Source organism: Equus asinus, chromosome 4 (assembly GCF_041296235.1).
Source record: "Equus asinus isolate D_3611 breed Donkey chromosome 4, EquAss-T2T_v2, whole genome shotgun sequence".
NCBI classification, from domain to species: Eukaryota; Metazoa; Chordata; class Mammalia; order Perissodactyla; family Equidae; genus Equus; species Equus asinus.
This window is the reverse complement of record NC_091793.1, coordinates 133836887-133854544: the sequence shown is the minus strand read 5'-3', so window position 1 is coordinate 133854544 and position 17658 is coordinate 133836887. Positions and strand designations below refer to the sequence as shown.

General features: G+C 39.2%; 1 long non-coding RNA gene across 2 annotated transcripts in view; it reads left to right on the top strand.

Moving 5' to 3' along the window:
* Positions 1–17658, top strand: part of LOC139045199 (uncharacterized) — a 101733-nt gene that overhangs the window by 62239 nt on the left and 21836 nt on the right. The window contains exon 4 of one of the 2 annotated variants that reach the window (XR_011503097.1): positions 15098–15172. The exons of the other annotated variant lie outside the window; for it this stretch is intronic. This is a non-coding gene — a long non-coding RNA (uncharacterized lncRNA). Of the gene's footprint in view, positions 1–15097; positions 15173–17658 lie in introns of those variants that run through there. 2 annotated transcript variants of the gene reach the window in all.

Here is a 17658-nt window from a genome sequence, read left to right as displayed (position 1 = left end):
ACATTCTCAGAGAATTTGCAAACTCTTTCCTTTGTTTGGGATGCTGGATGGCACTTTTTGAGTAATCGATAGTAATAAGCATAAAACTCCTAGTTAGAAATAATTTATCTGCAAAATGTTGCCTAACTCCTGCCTAAAAGCAAAATGTGTATGGATGGAGTCAGTTTTAAAAGCAGAAAGCATATATTTATGTTTTCAAGATACATATCTACACACTCCCTTAAAACGTTAAAACATTTCCATCACTTTGCCTTCCTCTTACAATACAGACCAGTTGCCTTCATAGGGCTCACCTGGCTTGGCCTGCCCTGGCCTTGCGCCTTGCTCCCTCTCACCTCTGTCTCACCTCGCCTCTATGGCTGCTGTCCAGCTGCTGGCTCCTTATGCCCACTGCTTCTTCTGCCCTGGCCACACCATTGGACTCATCCTCACCAGTCTTATCTTAAAGGCTCTCCTTCAGACTTTAGCCCTGCCATCTCTTCAGAGTTTACACCCCTGCCCTGTCAGTTCTTTCATTAGGCATTTTCGTAGTTCACTCTTGCTTTCCTTCAAAGCACTTTATCACTACTGTGACTTTACATTCATTTGTGTGACCCTTGGCTAATATCTGCCTCTCGTACAAAACTCTAATTGCCATGGAGACAGGGACCATGCCTTTTTGCTCATTATTGTATCCCCAGGGCCTAACATAGTGCCTGGCACATGGTAGCCATTAAAAACTACATTAACTAAATGAATGAATTAATTTAAATAATAATTGCTGTTATTCTAGATTTTAGGACTCAGCCCACACTAAAATTAATGGTGTATTTGCACATTTCCACCCACCAAAGTTCTGTCTTCTTTCTCTTTTTTCTGACATCTGAGAATGTTTCATGAGATCAGTGTGCTAGGATTATCTTTCCTTTCCCCACTTATTTTTTAATGGAGTCACAAAATTTAACTCACTCTACAATCTGGATTTTTAGAAAAAGGAGAGTACTTTTAATTCTGTCTAAATTTAATCTAGAGGCCCTCTGCCCATTACCGTCACCCCCATTCCAAACTCCTGCATATTGATTAGCAGGGGAAAAAAAGTCAAATGTGCCTAAAATTCTGGTCCCATGAAATGATTTAAGATGATAGTTTGTTTAGAGATTGGTCTTTCTTGTAAACATGTGCAATCTCTCTGGGAGCCCCTCCCTCCCATTTCCCTCCTAAGGTCCGAGTCTATGTGTAGCTTATATGACTTGGCTGTGTTGGGGCCAGTGGCGTTCTCTGGCTGGTAAGCAAAGCTTCTCATCTCTTATGTGTATCTAAAGGGACCCAAAGTTTCCAAAGGCTACTCTTAATTGCTTGTCTGCCAAGACGGTCATCAAACAACTTGCTACCTGGTTGATTGTGTTGTGTCAGCTCTAAAACAACATTCTTCTCTGATAAGGGGTTAATATCCAAAATGTGTAAAGACTCCTACTACTCAAGAGTAAAAAAAATGAACAATCTGGTTAACTAGGCAGAGGAACTGAACAAACATTTTTCTAAAGAAGACATACAAATAGCCAACAGGTGCTCAACATCACTAATCATCAGGAAAATGCAAATTGAAGCCACAATGAGGTATCACCTCAGATCTGTTAGGATGTCTATCATCAAAAAAGCAAGAAATAAGTGTTGGTGAGGATGTGGAGAAAGGGGAACTCGTTTGCACTTTTGGTGGGAATTTAAATTGGTACAGCCACTGTGGAAAACAGTATGGAGGTTCCTCAAAAAATTAAAAATAGAACTACCATATGATCCAGCAATTCTGCTTCTGAGTATAAATCCAAAGGAAATGAAAAGAGGTTATAGAAGAGACATCTGCACTCTTATGTTCATTGTAGCGTTATTCACAATAGCCAAAATATGGAAACAACCTAACTGTCCATCAACAGATAAATGGATAAAAAAGATATGGTGTATATACAATGAAATATTATGCAGCCATAAAAAAGGATATCCAACCATTTGTGACAACACAGATGGAGCTTGAGGGTACCATGCTAATGGAAATAAGCCAGACAGAGAAAAACAAATACTGCATAGTATCACTTATATGTGGAATCGAAAAATGCTGAACTCATAGAAACAGACTAAAATGGTGTTACCAGGATCTGGGGTTAGGGAAAGGGGAGGTACTGGTAGGAGTACACACTTACAGCTATAAGATGAGTATGTTCTAGGGATCTAATGTACAGCATCGTGGTTATAATTTATCACTAATTATAATACTGTCAGCTGTACTTGAAAGTTGCTAAGAGAGTAGATCTTAAATATCCTCACCACAAAAAAGAAATAATAATTGTATAACCTGATGCAAGAGTTAGCCAACACTATGGTGGCAATCATTTTGCAATATATAAGTGTGTCACACTGTACACCTTAAACCTAAACAATGTTATATGTTAATTATATCTCAATAAAGCTGGGGGGGGAGTGTACTATAATGTTTAAACTTAATATTGTGGAGAGTTTGCCATCTCTCTATTGATTCTTTTACCTGGTCTGTATTCTCACCAGTTATATACAGCCCAAATGGACCTTTGCAGCTTGCCTACTTATGCACGTATTGATGTGTAAGTGGGGAAAGGCGTTCAGCTGTTCCCTGGTTCTGGGACACGTATTTTGTTAAATTTAGAATTTTATTTGAATTGGAGCTAAACCAAGGTTGATTTGAGAGAGGCATACTTCATAAAAGCTACCCAATCTGAGAAAAGGTGAGGTAGCTTAGAACTTTGACAATTCGCCGAAGGAACTTTAAAGGCCATGTTACCCAAATCTTTGATTTTACAGCTGATGAAACTAAAATTCAGAGCGGTTGAGTGATTCACCCAAGATCACACAAGGAGTTGGTATCAGAGCCTAGATACAAACCCTGGTGTTTCCATTACTGGCCCCTTTGACCTTTCCTCTATGGCACCCTGCCTCCCAGGCTCATTGTAAGGTGGGATGGACTAGAAAAGTCACCCAGGGCTCAGGCTTCAGTCTTCACTTCAGAGACTTGTTATTCTTGCCGGGGAAGATTTGACAGAGTAAAGGATATACATATATACCCATACCTGACTTCCTTCAATCATCTCCCAGAAGTAAGGAAATGGGGAATGGGAACCTTAGCGCTGAGTATCAACTCCTAGTGAGTCAAGAGATGAGTCAAGAACAGAGAAATAGAAAGACAGAAAGAGGAAAGAGCCAGGAATGAAGGATGTAAGGGAGGGTAGGAGAAAGAGGGGGGAGAAAGAAAGAGAAGGGAGAAAGGAAGAAGAAGAGGAAGGAAAGAAGAAAGAGAGGGAAGGAGGGAGAAGGGTAGGAAGGAAGGAAAAAAGGAGGGAAGGAAGGAAGGAAGGAGGGAAGGAGGGAAGAATAAAAAAGAGCAGGTGCAGGTAAGGTAGAATATTGCTGGAACCCACAGGATCTCTGGCCAGCCACACTGTTCAGCGGCAAATGCTTCCTTCTGCCCAAGTCAGGGAGAGAATTAGAAGCTTGCAGGAAACTGTGCCACTGTAGACAAAACCCGTTCTGATGAGAACATAAAAGGATTAGAAATGTTGGGACTAGAGAGGGAGGTAACAGAGGCAACTTCCACATCACTCAAACTATGGAAGACCTACAAGTATCCGGAGAGTCATCAGGAAGCCTGAAGGAGCACATATCTGTACATTTAATTTTGTTAATCAGTTTGCATAGCATTTCAGGATTAATGGATGGAATGTAGTTTATAAATGTCAGTTATAACTATAATGTTCACCCTGTGCCATAATTTAATTCAATGAAGCTAAAGGCTAGTAAATTTAGAACCAATAAAAGGAAATACTTCCTTCCATTGTATACTTCACCCTCTGAGACCATTGCCAGGAGGTCATTGACATGGTGCCAGCATTGAGAAAGAATTTGACAGGCCTCAATTAGACATATATCTGGGCAGTCAAAGGGAAGATGATTTAAGAGTTACAAAATCCTGTGCTTTAGTGTATTATTGAAAGCCTGGGCAAGGGTCGGGGTCACTTCACTCTCTTTACTCTGCACAGCTTAAGGTGGATTGATCACAACTGCTTTTTATAGTGTAGGAAAACATGGTGCACATCGGCTCAGAGAGGGAGTCATGGAGAGAGATGCCCCTTTGCACCATGTGGATGCTGAATTTCCAACTCAATCCAGATACTCTCCTTCTGGCAGGGAAGGAGCTTGGAAAAGGGCCAAGAGACCTCATGGAAATCTCCTCCTCCAGTCTTCCAAGAAAAGTCCCCCAAGTTTCCCTGAAGATTTGCTGTTGGGCATCGTTGGAGCAATTAACCCCTCTCCCTCTAACTTCTCCCTCTAACCCATGTAATCTCTAATGTGTCTTCTCTCATTGGAGAAATCCATCTTGGAAACAGTTCCCACTGATTTGAACCTCAACTCTACCCCTGTATCAGCAACTTCCTTGGAAATAAAGGGACGGGGCAGAATGCCCTAAATCCTGTCCCTTCCCATTGTGGCTCAGAAAAGATCTAATGAGAACGTCCATGCAAATATGCCTCGATCCATTTAACCCAGTGGATTTAGGGGGGCTTGCCCCTAGCAGCAGTTTGGAAATGCAGGGGAGTACACTGTATTCTGGGTAGGCATCCTTGGATATTTACAGATTGAAATAGATTGTTTAGTTATATACTGTTCTTTATTTCTTCCTTTTATTATAGGTAGGGCATTATGCTTATTTTTTTTGTGTACATGAGGAAGATTGTTGCTGAGCTAACATCTGTGCCAATCTTCCTTTGTTTTATGTGGGATCCCTCCACAGTGTGGCTTGATCAGCAGTGCTAGGTCCTCACCCAGGATCTGAACATGCAAACCCCAGGCCCCCAAAGTGGAGTGCGTGAACTTAATCACTATGCCACTGGGCTGGCCCCATGCTTATTTTTTTAAAAAGTTCTCTTATATCATCTCTGAATTCCATTTTCTAGTCATAAAGAGGATTTTACATAATATTTATTGTAAAAGAGGAGTATTAGGTCAGAGAGTTTGAGAACGATAGACAGTGTGTGAGTTTCAACATTGACGTATACTTGAGTGAAATTTTCCAACTGAGTATTTAGCTTCCTGCTCTGTGTCTCATGGTTGATTTCTTCAGCCTCATCGATTGCTCACTAATGCTTCTGCTTCTATTAAATACTGACTTTATTGCCTTTGGTGACTTGCTATTGTTACATTTAGTCCTCCAAATTCTGGAGTTCCCATTAGTCTGAGGGCCCTATTCCTTTGTCCTTGTCCTGAAAGTCAAAGCCCTTCCATATGACTACCAATAGGTCTTTTGGTATCTTATAGTAAACTCTAGCTGTGTAGGTTTTCTCAGGCAACAGTAGAAATCATTAACGTAAAGGTTAAGAAATCAAAGTTGGAGGAATATTTGTTCAACTCTCAAGAAATTACTTAACATCCCTAACCCTTAGTTTTCTCATCTAAAAATGTAGATAATAATATCAACTTCACTGGGATGTTTTAAGGATTAAAAGAGATACTGCATGTAAAGGATTTAGCATGGTATAAATTGTAGACATGTGGAACTCTTTATTTCCTGCTTTTAAATTACTTGTGTGATTCTTTCGAATATCAATTATATATTAGGTTTTTAATGACATCCGTTCCTTGCAGGATTTTGTCATTAAGAATTGTGAAATTAACCCAAAATCGGATCTAAAATATACCTACCAGTTATTGGAGATACACTGGTGCAATTGTTTATTATTTCAATTTGATCTTAATGAGCAGGATGAGAGATGCTTTTGATACAGCATGAAAGTGTTTACTTAATTCTCCTATTCAGTACTCTCAAGGGTGAAAGCTTCTGCTTTAGTGCTTGGTCAAGCCTTAAACTTTATGTGTTTTGGCACTGCTCTGTAACAGAAGCGTTCATGGCTGTGACTGCCAAGTGCACAGAATAAATATAAATTTTTATCAGTACAGCGAGTGTTCATGATACTGACTGTCAGTGGAAGGCTATGGAATGCTTTTAAGATTCCAAGTATTAGAAGAGCAGCAAGGCCTGGGAACGGCTGTGGATCCTTCAAATCTAAGCCGCAGATGCCCACAAATCACTATTGTACGTATAATAATGCCCACGGTATTTAGCATGGAACATGCAAGGAACCAAGAGGACAGGGGCCTGGATCTAACCCAAGCTACATGAGGACTCCCTATGAGCCATATAAAAGTCTCAACAGTCTTATCTGTAAAATGAGACTTAGTGGTAGAGGTCGACCTTATAGGGTTGCTAGGAGAAAAAGAATGAGGTACCACCTGTGAAAATGATATCCAAATTATAAAGCATGACTGTGCAATTGCGCTGGCCTTCATCCAAATCCACTACATTATTGTTGAAGAATCCAGAGATTTTTCAAGTAAGCCAGTCGCATTGGCACAGGCTATGTGATGATGCAGAATAACCTATTTTACATTCAGATCCATCAACTTCAGAGAGATCTTCAGAAATCACAATGCCTATCTCATTCTACTTCCAAGCATTTTAATTTTAACAAATAAACATAACAAAAACCAAAAATCCTCCAGACACTCTCCTTGAGGTTGGTGACCTACATTTTCCTCAGCTATCAACCAGCAAAGCCTGGTTCAGCAAAGATCTGTGCTGAGCTGGGAAACATCATTTAAGAGATGAAGGTACCACCATGCTTATCTTAGGAGAGATTCCAGTGTAGGAGGCAGAAACTAAATAAGATTACAGTCAAGAACAAACAGCCTACATAAGGCAATGCCTCCTGAAGCAATTTCAATCCGTTCTTCTTTTCTTGACCTGTCCTATTCGAAACGGGGCCTCTGCTATCAACAGAGCAGTGGAGCAGCCTGTGCCGCTCCAGCACTCTCCTATAAATATTAGATCCACTCACTGTTCAAAAGAATGAATCATGCTCCTCCTCTTTTGAATGTTCTTCAATTAATTCTCAAAATGCCAATATTGTTTTGGAGCCCAAAAAGATAGCTCACTTAAGCTAGGAACATTCTTGGCCAGAAGAAGGGACTTGAGTGAAATTAGAATATTTTCTGCCCTAGAACGCCGTTGAATTAGGATGTTATGCGTGATCTGTTATTCCTGAAGCCCCTGTGAATCACACATTTTCAAAATTGATGACCTATACTACCTTGGATTGCTCTCTAATTGTTTTATGATCCTTCACTTTACATCCTCAACTAAAAAAGGGCAAAGACAGCATCTTTTACTTGTATCCCCTGTAATACTCAACACAGAGCTGGCATTCAGTGCAATTTTAATACATATTTTGTAAGTTCTCCTAGGTAACATGAATAATTCAGTAACTCTTTGTTAGAATGATCCTTTCATTCATTCAACAGCACATGCTGTTTATCATTTTATTTAGAAAAAGAAATGCTCCAAATCTTTATGCTGGTAGAGCCCAAAGGGCATTTTATGTCTGGTTCATTCTTGTGCTAGCTGGGTGCCTCTCACACTCCTTGTCACTGTTCATCTCTCACCATGTCCAACTGGTTATCCAGTTTTATCAATTCCATCCACAAAATATCTTTCCACTTCTTCCTCCTGACCTTGTGTCCTACTGCCCAAGTTCAGACCCTCATATCTTTCACCTAGATTGTTTCAAGAGCCTCCAAATTGATTTTATTTCATCTACTTTTTTATTCAATCAGTACATATTTATTGAGTACCAACTATGTACCTGGTGCTCCCTACATACTGAGGATACGGACCAGATCTCTGCTGTCGTAGGGCTTTCATTCTGATGCTCAGGGAGAGACAATAACCAAAAAGACAAATAGGATAATTTCAAGTAGTTTAAGTACTACAAAGGAAATAAGATAGTGATGTGATACTGACTGTTGGGTAGAAAGGCGTTTTGAGTTTGTAGCATTTAGTTGAGTTTTGGAGGATGAGAAGCAGCCAGCCAGCTAAAGAATGGAGTAGAGAGTTTTCTAGACATAAGTAGGGCCATGAAACTGAAACAGAGAGCAAGCTGCATGGATGGCGAATTGAAAAGGGGAAAGTGTCAGATGAGCTGAGATGGAGAGGTGGCTCAGCAGCAGATCACACAGCCTTTTAGACAATTGAACAGAATTTGGATGTTATTGTAGGAGCAATAGGAAAATACTGGAGCGTTTTAAGCATGGAAGTGGTATCATATAATTTAATTTTTAATAAGCTCGCCCTCGCAGTCCTGAAGAGACTGGATGGCAGAAGAGCAAAGCCTGAATCAGAAAGGCAAGGGAGGAGATTATTGCAACCATCCAGGTGAGAGAAGACCGTGGCTTACATTATGGCGATAGAAAATGAAATGAAGAAAACGATTAGATTTAGGATGTATTTTTGATATTGAGAGCGAGATAAAATCAGAAATAAAGAATGACACCTAGGTTTGGGGCTTGAACATCTAGATGGCTAATTTTACCATTTACTGAGATGGGCAAGAATGGAGAACGAATACATTTCTCTCCATTCTCCGCAAATAGAAAGAGCAATTTTTCTAAAACTCGTCTGGTTATGTTTTTTGCTTACTTAATATATTTCCAGCATTTCCTATCCTTTCCAGTATAAAATCTAAGCTTTATATTATACGCATGACATCACTGGTGCTTGTCCTTCCTATCCAGCCTCCTTTCCCATCACTCCCCCACAAGGCACCTGCAGCTGCAGCCGTAATGAGCTACCCACTTCTTTTCTGTGCAAGCTGTACTTTCTCCCTTTGCGTGCCTCAGCACTCACTGCTTCTTCTGCCTAAAGTTTCCTTGACCCTCATCCTCTGTGTTGCGATGTCCAACACATCTTTCAAAATGCGGCCCAAGTGTTACCTCCTCGCCCAGGTGAGTTAGACACTCCTTATCTCCCCATGCTTTGCTGAGCCAGCCTCAGCTAATGGGTCAACCACTTTCACTGACTGAACATGCCTTGGCTGTAAGCTTTGTTATCAGTAGGGAGTCTCACTCAACTTTGTACCTCCAGGATCTAGGAAACCCACGGTCAGTGCGAAAGAACTGTTTCTTAAGGAATGAAAGCTTAAGCCACATTTAACACACTATCTTCTAAAACAGCTATCAGTCTACCTATGCAATTCTTTCATCTGTATAGATAGACTGATAGCTGAGTCCTCTGGGTATTTAGAAGCCCACAGTCTGCAATTTGTCATCACTCCAATACCCCAAGGACCTAGGCTGAGATGAACCTCACTATAGAGTCATCTTTGGAGGGTAATAAACCCCTTGGTAACTGCTCTGCAGCTGTTCTTGGTTTGGTTGATTTTCAGCTTATTTTGATCCCTTTGGGTCATAGACCCAGAACTGGAAAGGAGATTTCAATGTAGATACATACCTGGATCTTTCAGGATTCATGTTAGTGTCTAGACTATCACCATGACCCAGCAGAATGTTCTTTAGGAGAGGCTGGTGAAATAGCACCACATGATAAGTCACTTCATAGCGCGCTGAATGGACCAGGATAACCTGTACCTCACCCCGGTAACCACAATGATTTTCCTCCTTCTGGGTAATGGGTGGGAATCTCTGTTGATTGTTCACCTGTTTCTTACATACATTACATATACAGCCCACAGCCCACCACACACCACTCTTAAAACAATTGTGTTGGTAAAGTTTTGTGGGTTTTTTTGCCTCTAACGTAGCCTCATGGATGTTCAGAAACATGGAATATATTTTTGTACAGAAAAAAAAATGCCGTCAGGATAATTACTTTATGAGTCCTGAGACCCATAGACTAGCCACCGCACTTTGCGGCAAGATGTTTTCTTAATGAGAAAGTCATTTTCAGTGTGTCAAAATCATAAAATTTAACACTTACACCCCCCCCATATTTTATACTCTGTCTGTGTTGTGCTTGCTTAAATATGCTGCCAGTAGATTTATATTCTAATAACTTGATTTTTAATTAGTGAGAAACCAAGGCAGTACTAGTTAAATGTCTCACAAAGCATTGCAGATGACTCTAAATGCCTTATGATATAAATACCTTTAGTAAAATGAAAACACAAGTAGCTTTGCATATATTTATATGTTTTGCCCTTTAAGTTTTGAGTTTAAAGGCTGAAAGCAGAGACAGTGGTAAAAGGAAGGCAGCTTCTTCTGAAGATCCATGCATTAAATTAGTTTGATTCAACTCAAGGCACACTTTTCAGGCACCTACTATGTGCCAGGGCACGTGCACGGCGCGGTGGGAATTGCAGAAACAAAGGGCCTGCTGCCAAATTGCTCTTCAACGCAATGCATTTCCCAAGGGAAACTTTCCCTATTCCTTGGAGTGGTCTCAAAAGACAGGTCAGGCCAGGAGTAATGCATCAATTCTGGGATCCTAAGCATTTCATTGGAAATCGCTAAATCAAACAATAACTGGAAGTGATGCAGCTCTATTCTTTATAAATCATCTCTGAAAAGTAAATATTTATTTCCCCTAAGAACTTAAGGTTCTTTTTTTAAAGTAAAATATTAGCATTTTTAAAGTAAAATAATTAAAAGAACTAAAATAGTTTAAAGGGTAAATTGCCCGAATGAGTAAAAGAATTTATTCTGTGACATTTTAGCTCTGGACTAGGATAAAATTTCTGGGTTTTTTTAGCTCTAGATCAGAGTAAAATTCCTAACCAAGCCTGCCCCAAAGTCTCCCTTTCATTAGGGAAGTGGGGTTATGTGAATTTTCTACTCGGAACTTTGTAACAGAATTGGTGTTCAAGACTGGGAAAGAGTAGAGCAGTTCTTGAGTTTATGTAAGCTTTTTTTTCATTCGTTCATTCATTCATTCATTCATTCATCCAGCCAGCCAGACGGCTACCCACCGATGCACTGAACACAGGTTTGTTGGGACCCGCTCTGTTTCCGGCTGTGTATCCCACATTTTAGTTTCTTATTCTCTTAGTATTTCAAATACGATGCTCATTGGGCAGCACCATTTTGGTGTGTTCTCCCTTCATTTGTGGAACAGCATGTTTCAGTTATCTTGTTTGCTTGTTTGTGTTGCCAGCACCAGCATACGTCTGCATTCTGTGACACCTCTTTTCTTTCCTTCAAGAAGTGTGAGCCCCCTCCAGACTGATTAATATTAATACCCCTCTACCCCAGCTATTGCCCAGCCTGGTGGCTGGTCAGAGTACAGCAATATTGTAGGAAGCTGGAGGTCCTCAGTTGAATGGTTGGCATTTCTAAGAGTCAGTCAACAGAAGAGAGACTGGTGGCTCAATGAACACTGAAAGACTCCAGGCCAACATTGTATATTTCTCATTGTCACCTCTCCTCTGCCAGGCTGGACAGGTTCCATTTGTCATCTGTTCTGTCTTTGGTATTTGTGTTAGCTTGCCAGGGCTGCTATAACAAAGTATCACAAACTAAGTGGCTTAAAACAACAAAAGAAACTTATTCTCTTGCAGTACTGGAGGCTAGAAGGCCAAATTTAAGGTGTTGAGAGAGCCATACTCTCTCTCTGAGACACTGGGTAGAACTCTTCCTTGCCTCTTCCAGCTTCTGATGGTTGCCAACATTCCTTGGCTTGTAGCTGCAACACTGTAGTCTCTGTCTCTGTCTTCTCCTTGCCTCTCCCCTGTGTCTCTGTGTTTAAACTTCCCTCTTCTTATAAAGATACCAGTCACTGGAGTAGGGTCCATCCTAATCCAGTATGACCTCACCTTAACTTGATTACATCTGCAAAGATCCTATTTCCAGGTGAAGTCAGATTCACAGGCTGCAGGTGGAAATGAATTTTGAGAGGATACTGTTCAATCCAATACAATATCCAACTCCCTTCCCTCACTCCTTCAAGTTCAGGGGCTTGTTACTACCCAGGAGTAGTGAACGATTCTTTGTTCATTTCCTTGAATTTGTTCGTGGAATTGTAACTTGTTCACATCATGTGTAAACTCTTTCTTAAAGTCTCCTCAAATCGCCCAGTGTGACTGTGTCATTTATGTCCTGCTGGGACCCTGACTCCCATAGAGCACTTTCATCACCTCTAAGGTTTTAGCCCACGTTCACTTACCACTCACTGCAGCAATGTTAAGGATCGAAAATATTGAGCCAGCAATGGTTTGCTTTTGGGCTCCACAGCCTTTGTAAAGAAGGACCATCTTGCTTGAATTAGCTTCTGCTCTTAATCCCTACTAGGCTGAAAGTTTTTAAGATGTGTGGCACTGATAAAAAGAGCTCCAGAACAAAAAATGCCAAAGAGTGAGAAAGGAGATGGCATTAGAATGCTGTGGAGGAAAAAGAACACGGATGCTATCATGCAGCCAAAGAGAAATATTTTAATAACCGTGGAAAAGCAGGAAAAAACAGAAACAGTAACACATTGGGTATGCCTTTGGTAATCTGGCCACAGAGTGTTTTATTTTTTTTCTCCTTTTACCTGTGATTCATACTGACACATCTTTTAAATCCTAGAATAAATCCTTTTGGTATTCTTAAATTGCACTTTAATTTAGGAATTTTACATTTATTGTAGGTGAAATTGGTGCATAGCTTTCACTTTTGTGTTATCATTTTCAGATTTGGGATCAGAGTTGTGTTAAATTCGAAAAATGACTGGGGAAGCCTTTACTCTTTATTTGCATTCCGAAACAGCTCAACTAGAACAGGGTTTAATTGTTCCATGAGTGTTTCTCTCCTCAAAATTTCAAATAATGTGCTGATGAAACCATTTGGGCTTGACAAATATTTTGATAATGGTTGACCAAATTAGAAATTTCTTCTATAATAACTATTGGATTTAAGTTTTATACTACTTTGGCAATCTTGATTTTATTACAAATATCCATTTCCTTGAGGCTTTCAAATTATTAATTAAGAGCTATGCATGGAAGGTAGTTATAATTTTTAAATTTTCCTATCTCTGATTATATTCTCCTCTTCCTCCTCCAAAATAGTAACAATATTAGTAACTAGAATAGCAATAATACCCTTTGCCAGGCACCATGCTAAGCACTGTACACATCCTACCTTCTCTGATCTTCACAACGGTACCAGCAGGTAGATGCTGTCATTTCTCCGTTTCGGATGAGAAACCTGAGGCATATATTACGATGGCTATACATTTTTCTCCTCTGATGTACTCATACATGAAAGACAAATTAGATCCCCTCACGTGGAGGCAGCTTTGCACAAAGTCAAGTGGAGCACTGTGGCAGCGTGCAATTCGATCCGGGCTGTCTAACTTCAGAAACCACCTTCGAACCCCCAACTTGTATGTATTCATATTTGTATTTCTTTTCTTTTTTCCTAATTGGTCTTTCCAGAGGTTTGCCTATTTTATAGGCAGGGAACGAATTCTTGGCTTCATTAACAAATTCTCCCTTTTCTCTTTTTCTAAATTCATTAATTTTGGTTTTTATCTTCATACTTAAGTTTATTTTCGCTATCTTTTTAATTTCTCGAATTTAATGTTAGGTATTTTAATTCCTTCTTATTTCATGATAAAAGTGTTTAAAACTAATGACATTTTCTCTGGTTATAACTAGTAATAAATCTTACACATTACTATAGGTTGAACCATATGAAATTGATGTCAACAGTTGACAATTTTTCATGACAAAAATGATGATTTCACATGGTTCAACCTAATGCATAGTGTTATTGTCATCATTATTTTCTCAGTATTCTATAATTACAGTTTGATGTTCTTTCATGTTTCAAAGATTATTTTGGACCAGAGATTTAAATTTTTTAATGGCTTGATTTTTACTCATTTGTTTTTCAAATAAAAAAATTGTAAATTATTTTCTAAAGCATAGACCCAATGTTCTTCCTTTACTCAAAAAAATTTCCCTTGCTTTTCTAGGATGACGGTCATTGCCTCCACACCACTTCTCAACGTGCTGTCCTGCCTGTCTCAGTGTACTCCTCATACCAGCCAGAGCGACCCCCTCGTTCCCTTGCCCGCCTCGCCTCTGGCTTTGCTCACATTCCTCCTTCCCTATGAAGCGCCCTGTCTGCTCAGCCCCAATTTCTGAAAATCCTTTTTAATCTTTGAGAGCCAAGGCACCTCCTCCAAGAAGGCTTCCCGTATTCCCTCTGGTCTAACTTTTACTACCTATGGATCTTGGTTAAATTATTTAATTTAATGATGGAATTCTTTTACTCATTTGTAAAGTGGGGATGATAATATTCACTTTATAGGTTGTTGTGGGCATTAAGTGATATAAAATGTCTAAGTTAATTGGAGAGTTCCTAGCATGTATAAGGTCAATTAAATTTTTTTTCTGTGCTATGGTTCCTCAAGTTTCCACTCCTAGTTCTTTTTCTGTTTTTACCACAAACCTTTTGGGTCATTTTATACATTTGTGTAGGCATCTAGATTACTAGATCTAACTTTTTTCCTGAGCTTACAGTCATTTTTTCAACTGCCTCAATTTCTCGTAGAACAGTGTAAAAGCATCTTGGTTAAGGCCACAGCTTGGAGTTATAGATACCCTGGATTTTATCGTCTGAAAGTGGGGATATTAATGCCGACCTTCCAGGATTATGGTGAGGTTAAATGAGATAATGTGCATAAAGGACTTATCACCTAACACTTAAGGTCTCTCTCTTTCTCTCTCCCTCCCTCCTGCTTTCTGTCTCTTTCACTGCCCATCGAACATCTACACTGAAGTGCAAACTCAATTCACCTTTTGCCCTTATACCTGTCCTTTTTCTGTTTCATTGAAGAGCAATATCACATAAACTGAAATCTAAGAATCATCCTTAAATTATTCTCAGACCCATTTGGTTCACTTCAGTCTGCCCTAGTCTTTAGTGTCTCCCATGTGTACCAGATCCCCACTATCTCCCTCTGGGATGGTTCTAATAGGTTTCCAATTCTCTACTAGCCTCCTCTTTCTTTCCCATTCAGTACATTCTCTACACTGCTGCCTGCATTATATTTCTAGAACATGAATGAAGTGTGCTTTAAAGTCCCTTGCAACTCACCTTTGCTTAGAGCTGATCATGAACACAAGGCCCTCAAAACAGACCTTTCTCGAGCACCCTGCGGTTATTCGTTCTTTAGCAATTGTTTTATCGGTTGGCCCGTAATCGTGGTAGAACTTACATGTCTTTGAGTTGTTTGAAATCAAAGGCTGTAAATTCTCCTTTATAGCTTCCAATGAACCTGTTGCAATGCCTGACAGATCATTGCCTCATCAATGTCCTTGTCAGCCTGAACCCTGATGGTAAGTGTTACTATTATTGAGTGCTTACTACATGCCTTGTACTGTGTTATGCGCTTTGCATATATTATCTCATTTAAGTCCTATGGAATAAGTATTAGTACTATCAAAATGAAGCACAGAAAGGTTAAATAACGTACCCAAAGACCCACAGCTAGTAAGCAGAAGAGCTGGGTTTGAAACCAGGCAACTACAGAACTTGCCTTTTAAATATTGTGTTATTCACATAGTTCATATTAATACATGTTTGCCAAGTAAATTCATGAAGGATCAAAATGAAAACAAATGTATTACTTAAAAGGTACATAAAAAACCTAGGTGATGAGAATTAAAATGCTATTATTTAGCAATATTTATTAAATAAGAATTTGTTACGTAGTTATCACGTGCAAAACAATGCTGTAAGAGAGCACAACAGTGAATTCGTGCTGCTCTTCCTGAGATTAACTTATTTTCAACATTTGCCATTCTAAAAATGATGGGAAATTTAACCATAAGACACATTTCTTCTGTGGTAATTTCTCAAAGGCAAATCAGTCAACTAGTTACATATTTTCTGAGTATGATTTACAATGTCTGTTTTAATGCTGGCAGCTCAAAAATAAGAAGTTTTTGAGATTAGCAGCTCCCCGAATCCTGTTTTTAAATCTTCATGTTTTTCATCCCATCTTTTAACACGAGTGTGTTCTTGTCTTTCTCAAGCAGAGAAGTCAATAAAGGAGTTTCCAGAGTAAAATTTAAAAATTCATGGAGATGTCTTGTAAATAAAATGGAAAGCAGTGACTGTGGTGGTGATTTCAGCTCTCTTTCCTTCTGAGCATGGTGTTTTGAGAGAGCTAAGCCATTCTAAATAATCTCTAGAAGACTTGTAAGAAGAGAAATTGGAGAAATGAACACAATGGCCAAATCACTGCATGCTGGCTCAAAGTAACTAGCTTTGTCTGAGTTGGCTAAGTTTAAACATGCATTTACCAGCTAGTCCTTCTGCCCTTCCCTTCTATTATGTCCCAGTTCTTCTTATTAATCATGTATGTCTTACTATTCTCAGTATTGAAACTAATGGAGCAAACATCTTACTCTTCCATTTCTAAGATAACCTACTTTCACGTCTGCTATCAGTGACCTTTCATTGATGGCATTACTATGGAACAAAGAAGTAACTTAAATAGCCTGCATAACTATATTGTATTGCCTACTTGAGGCTCATGGGACCTGGTGTAAAATAAGAACTTTATCAAATAGGATTTGTTTTATGGAAAGCACTGTACCTTGAGCAGAGTACAAAGATCAGTCATGATGTGTGTCTGACTCGCATTGTAAAGTTGTTGCTTCAATCATCATTGACCAATTACTGTTTTATTATATTTTCTTTTTATTTTTATGGTAGAGAATGCAATTTTTCCCACAACCAGGCCTTGAGCACAAATACAATAACAATTTGAGGAGAGAGAGGAAAAAAAGAAATCTTAGTTTTATCTGCACAGAGGGACCAATCGGAGTTCACTTGTGCGTATAGTTGTGTTTCAGTAGAGTATTCTATAGCTATCTTCCTATTGTGAATAATTCTTTTAAAAAAAATTATCAAGAAGAAATTTGTTTTTCTTGATTATACTGTTTGGAAATGCTACAGTTTCTAGAGATTTTGTACTTGTGTATGCACAGTAGATTTTCAGAGATATAAGTGTGATAAAGTAGCACATGACACTGATCCTATTCCAGATAAGAGTCATTATTGGGGTCATTAGGAGCTCAGCTAGGGCTCTCATTTAAAAAAAAGAAAAAAAGAGCTTATTTTCATTAAAAAATTTTCCTCAAAAAAATTGTTAGAGGTTTAATTTTTTAAATCTAAGGGCTTACTTATTCACCATTTGAACAAATAAACACATATATATTAATGCGATATGTACAAGCTTTTTGATCTTTTAGTGTGACCCCTGGATTTTTTGCCGTGCCTTATTTTAACTCTGCCTGGGGAAGGGATGCCCTTCCCATGTTTGTGAGTCACCCTATTCCAGAGGGAGAAGTGGCACCGAAGCAGCCCAACAATGGTTTCACATTTCCTTTGCCCATACCCTCAGCAAAGGAGGTGTGATATGGTGGGGATGTGGGCAACAGTCCAAGAGAGGAGCTCCACTAAGAAGCTAAATAAGGAAATAAATACCAAATTAGGTGCTTTCTCCTTCCCATCCTTTTTCCTGGTACTTCTTCACGTGTGTCAACAGCAGCCCCAAGAAAAGTGGAAGGCTGTAGTATAAAGGCTTTAATAATGCCTCTGATGAAAGAGAGAAAGAAAGAAAGAAGGAAAAAAAGAAAGAAGGAAGGAAGGAAGGAAAGAAAGAAGGAGGGAGGGAAGGAGGAAGAAAAAGAAAGAAATTTGATATTTACCTCTTCTTGGTAGATATTAAGATATATCTAAATAAGTGTACTTTACTAGTTAACTGGAGAACCTAATCACACTTTTATATAATGTATGTTCCCTTACAACCGTGCT